We start from the raw sequence: 5,248 nt of genomic DNA, 5'->3' as shown, positions 1-5,248 counted from the left end.
AAGGATCATTACCGCCATCTAGTGGTGCGCTCTGTTCCTCGTCTTTATATTAGCAGCGCAACCAGCTACCGCAACACATTTTCCCCCTCGGTAAAATCGGGGACATTTCCGGGGACAGCTTTAGCCGGGGACAGGTGGTCCAAAACGGGGACAGTCCCCGGAAAACGGGGACGTCTGGTCACCCTAGTATTGATTGTTTGTGCGGCTGCCCTTCTCAAAAACCCAGCTATGTAATTTGAGAATAATTTGAAGTTTCCTGAAGGAGCAGTTAGGATGCAAGACCCATTCTCTTTTTGCATTGTTATTATTAGACTGAGTTGTTTTTGTCTGCTGTACACAGAATTTTTTAAATATATAATATGTCGGAGTTTATATATTTCTGTGTTGTAGGAAGTAAATGCTAAGCTACCAGGCTACGTAACATGCTAGTGTGACTCCAGCATTGTACGCAAATAGGACAGATTTGCCTAAAGTCGATACATTTCCACTGATCAGTGAAAAGGACAAAGAACTAAGAAATCGATTAGCAACTGTCTCGTTATGAGGTCATGTTATTTGTACATATTATTTTTGCAGTTTTTCTTAGAACGTTTTGACAACATTTCGATTCTGGTGGCTCACGCGAGAGCCTTTTCTCTCCTTTATGAGGGTATATCAAGAGTTAAAATCTATTTTATTCTTTTGCTCGGAAGCTGATTTGTTTCCTCAGAATTATTTAATCCACTCTGTGTCCTTTGATGGAGGACTTGAGGCGTATGCTGTTCAGAACCGTTTTTTCATTTCTGCATTTCATACTGAAGGTATGAAATCTGCAAGCTTTTTGTAAATGTACTCAAAACCAAAACGTTTTCAGAAAAACTGAGCCAAAGTCCGGTTGCCTCGGATTTAATTCTGAAAGTGTTCAGTTTGCTGTTGCGATGACCCGGATGACAGATAATTTGCACAAGGAGCTGGTAAGCTATCTTATAGCCTGCTGAATACATTTTTTACACATCTGCCCTCATTGTGCTGTTTTATGCTAAACAGCGATGGAAGAAGCTAACAGTTGTCACATAACATGAGGTTTCCCGCAAGCTGTTGTTTCTGTGCAATAAAGGCCTTTGTCTATTTCAGGACAAAAAAGATTTAACCTAACAAGTAGCAGCATGGTTGGCTTAGTCTTATGTTATTTACATGCAGTTGAACAGGAAGCAGTACTACCTACAGTACAGTAATGTTCCATAAGCTTTTTTTGACCATTTCTGAAAGTCATGATAAGGAGCTTGTAGCTGCAAATGATTTATGGAATAGCATCTAAGTGCATTGCATTTATGTAATTTTTATTTCTCATAAAACACTGCTTATTCAATTCTGAAATGTGTTTGTATGTGTTGTATTGTCATTAAAATATGTCTCCTGGGAAGAGGATGACTGATGAAGACTATGCTCATTTCGTCTATCTACGGTATGTACTGTATTTGTAATTTGTCAGATTAAAATTTTTATGTTTAAAACATATGCCTACATTCCTGAACACCAGAAGGCAATCATTGAGAGAATAATACAGAGTTGAACAGGCCTGTCTCAAAGACGATTATTTCACGTGGAGCCTGGCCATTGTCATTGACTAAACTTTGTATTTTCATTAAAATAAACATATCTTTCGCTTGTCATAAAGTTTGATGTTGTATATAATATAAATTATATTATTCTTTAATTTATTAAGTGTTTGAAAGACCTTGCCCCGCCATACCTCTATGAGCTTCTTCATCCCTACTTGTCCTCTTGGTCCCCCAGGTCAGCTGAGGGACTGAGGTCTAAGAGGAAGCTGAGAGGGGGCAGGGCCTTTTCTATTGTTGGTCATCAATTGTGGAATAACCTGTCCCTGCACATAAGAGAGCCTTCTTCACTGCCCACTTTTAAAACTCGCCTTAAAACCCATATTATTCTTTGGCTTTTACCACTAGAGAGACTTAGTTTTCATTTTAAATTGGTGTTATTGTTTCTTTTAGGTGTTTTTATACATTATCTTTTTATCTTGTAGCGATGTACAGCACTTTGTTTCAGTTGTTGGCGGTTTTTCAGTGCTTTATAAATAAAGATGGTATGGTATAGTAATCTTGTCGCACAAGTAAATAGGTAACATTCTGTTACCTATTTCTGAAAAATTAACTTTTATAATGTGAATAATTTAGGCACATCCAAGTACTAGAAGTGAGATGCAACACATATGATTTATCATAGTTGATTTTTGAGAAAAGTCATGGAAGCCGGCACACTTTAAACCCTGTGTACATTCCCATTAGGTCAGGATATGTGTCCCTCATTCTCCAGATGCAACAACTAGGTATGACAACTATATTGCCCTTGTCCAGACAACTGTGTTGCCAAAGCACAAACTGACAATATGCGGCATGTCTGTTACAATGCTGCTGCTCTCCAGGTTCTTGTATGCCATCTACAGCGAAGATGTCGTTCCAAGCAGCACAAACAAGTAGCATAACCTTCTCATCAAGAATATAATAGTCCATATGAGTGTGGAACTCAGGCAGCAGACTGCAGGTAGGCGACAACAGTCTTTCTATCTCCGTACGCATCAAACAGATCCTTAAAGAAACACTGGAGATCTCAGGCCATAACAATGCAGTCCTAGGGACAGCAAAGACACTAAGAAAGACCCTAAAACTCCCAGGCCTCTGGTAGAGGAATCAAGTTGGAGAGGAACAGCCACCCACTCACCACTGATATGTCTGCACACAGTTCTTTATTTGGTATGTTAGTTTTCTGTCAAACTTCAGTATTTTTTAATCATTATTTTTGCTTGAACAACAACAGATTAAAAATACAACATATCATAGTAGAGGTTGCCACTAAATCAGAGGAATGTAGCCCATGACTGAAAACTACTTTACCTTGGTGTAGTTCTGGGAGCAGTGGGTAGTAATGAGAACTGTAATATTGTACATATCTTCACCTGCTGCTGTAAGGGTCTATATTCCAGCATGTGGTGAGTATGAGTGTAACATTGAGGCAAATACTCATCGTTTTGATTCTTTCGATTGGGATAAAGACCTGAAATGTAGGAGTTCACTTTGACACCCTGTGATTGGTAATAACAGCTCAGAGTGACAGATAAAGAAGATGAAAAGAAGAAAAAGTATTTTTTCTGTCTTTGCATCACTCTCCTAATCTGCCCGTCCTGAGCTATTTGTACAGGACCTCAGTCTGTAATCAGCGTCAGCGTTCGTCAGTGCCCGGTTTGACATTTCAGAACAAAGCCTGGTGCCAACGGGGGGTTAGCGACAGAAAAATACAGCAAGGCAAGTGATCAGAGCAGAAGCAAAAAGGTGCTAATGAGCATGTTGGAAGCTCGCAGGTGGTTTCCAGTGATGACAAAGTGGCTTTCACCTGTCTGCTCTGCTGCCATCTCACGTAGCATTGCACATCACAACACAACACCATTAGATAGAAGCACAGAAAATGAGAGCTGAGAAACAAAATGAGAAATGAGTCAGGAATACAGGACAAAAAAACAGCAGCATACGTGCCAGCAGTCCATCAAACTGTACAGAAAAAAACATACATCTTGCTGCAAGATGTTTTTTTTTTCAATATAAGAGTAAGATGGGAATGTGATTGCAGTATTGTTACTTATGAAATCAGGAGAAAAAATGGTCTAGATTTAGTATACAAACATACATCAGAAATTACAATGTTGAGACTGTACTCAATGCTTTAGGAGGTAGGGCTGCATATTATGCCAGGCCAATACATTATGACATTGCTCAGTATTGTTACATTTGTGACTCTGTCAGGGTTCTCTGTTTTCCGTGCTCTAACTCTGCTTCACAGGTGGCTGCAGTTGATGGGTGGGCATGGCATCAGAGAACCTTCGTCTCGGGCTTTAAAAGGAGTACACAGACAGCTGGAAGACACCAGAGTGCTACCCCATTGTGGTATGCCTAGGCCACTGATCTGTTTCCGGTGCTTCGTACCTGTGAGTTTTTGGAAAACCTGTTTTTGGACTAATCCTGCCTCCTGTCATTCTCAAGTTTGTCGTGTTTGGATCTACTCACCTGTGTTGGCGTCGTGCTCAGTGAACCAGCCATCCGAATCCCTGATGCTCAGATTTTGCTCTGGCATCTCCACTCATACTCCCTTGGTGGTACCAAGCCGGACGTGTGAACCCTCTTCCTGGATTCACCTGGTTCATCAGCTACATTCCGGTTCTTCCGGCTGCTCCTCCTGCCTGCCGTCACAGTGGTGCTGTCCTGGCCCCTTGACTGCATTCCATCTGCCAGCCCTCCTGTCACTCAGCCACCAGTTATCATCAGCAAGTTACAGTCACAAAGTCCCTTTTTCACTCATCCCCCCCGGACAGGTCTCCCCAAACAAACCATAAGTGGCACAGCTTCTGAAACATTTCCCCCTGGTTTGATCCTTAGTAAACACATCCTCTTTCTTCCCGCAGTCGTTCCAGCTCTGACGTTCAGACCTCGCTTGTCGCACACAGTGTGTGCTTCCCTTTTGTTGAGCCTCAAAATAAACATTTTAAAACTGTTCCTGCTTCCGTCTGTGTCTGCATGTGGGCCAAACACTTAAAACCCATGACAGACTCATAATTTGCAACAAGCAGAATTCCAACATCCACCGAATGTTGACCAAGAGTAGTATAGTTATGTTGTTCAAGGAAGCAACAAAAAGTGGAGAGGGGGAGCTTTTCTCAAATATTATAAACTTGGAATTTAATCTTTTGAATCGAAGAAAGAGCTGTCGCTACAAGCTCTGAATTCAAAATATCCAGCAGTGGTGACTGTTTGGAGGAAAAACGGAACCCCTGTACATAATTTTTTTTTCCTGAAAAGTTCCCATAGGGAGTTTTCTGTTTAAAAACTATGGAGGGTTGAGTGCCCTTTCCGCAGCTGGAGCCGCAGTTGGCTGCTGTTTCCCTAGGAGCAGTGTGAATGGGGGTTTGCCGCAAGCCCCAACTGGATCAGGACTGAAACCCGGCTGCGGAATGGGCACTTGCGAGAACAGAAGTTCATGTGGTCCTTTCTGTTGCTGTCCATCATAAATGATTAAGCAACAGCTATGATTTTTGTTTGCTGGGGCAAAACGCGTTATCTGTGCACATTAATAACCTATTTCTGTGAGGGTTTGAGGTGAAGGACCAAAGCAGCAGCAAGATGACAGCAGGCACATACTAAAAATAATAATATTCTTTTGAAGCCACTACAGTACGCTGCAATATAGGAGGAACAAAAACCTG

General features: G+C 41.5%; 1 long non-coding RNA gene across 2 annotated transcripts; it reads left to right on the top strand.

Moving 5' to 3' along the window:
- Nucleotides 1-1,401: 1,401 nt before the first annotated feature.
- LOC118560894 lies at nucleotides 1,402-4,112 on the top strand. 2 transcript variants are annotated; one of them, XR_004929676.1, is made up of 4 exons: nucleotides 1,402-1,444; nucleotides 2,423-2,541; nucleotides 3,832-3,935; nucleotides 4,032-4,112. It is a non-coding gene; the product is annotated as an uncharacterized LOC118560894 (long non-coding RNA). The 2 variants fall into 2 exon arrangements; XR_004929675.1 differs by lacking the exon at nucleotides 1,402-1,444 and having other exon boundaries at nucleotides 2,176-2,541.
- Nucleotides 4,113-5,248: the final 1,136 nt, after the last annotated feature.

Source organism: Fundulus heteroclitus, unplaced genomic scaffold, assembly GCF_011125445.2.
Source record: "Fundulus heteroclitus isolate FHET01 unplaced genomic scaffold, MU-UCD_Fhet_4.1 scaffold_51, whole genome shotgun sequence".
In the NCBI taxonomy this organism is placed as follows: Eukaryota; Metazoa; Chordata; class Actinopteri; order Cyprinodontiformes; family Fundulidae; genus Fundulus; species Fundulus heteroclitus.
The sequence above is the reverse complement of the archived record's forward strand: the minus strand, read 5'-3'. Positions and strand labels throughout refer to the sequence as shown.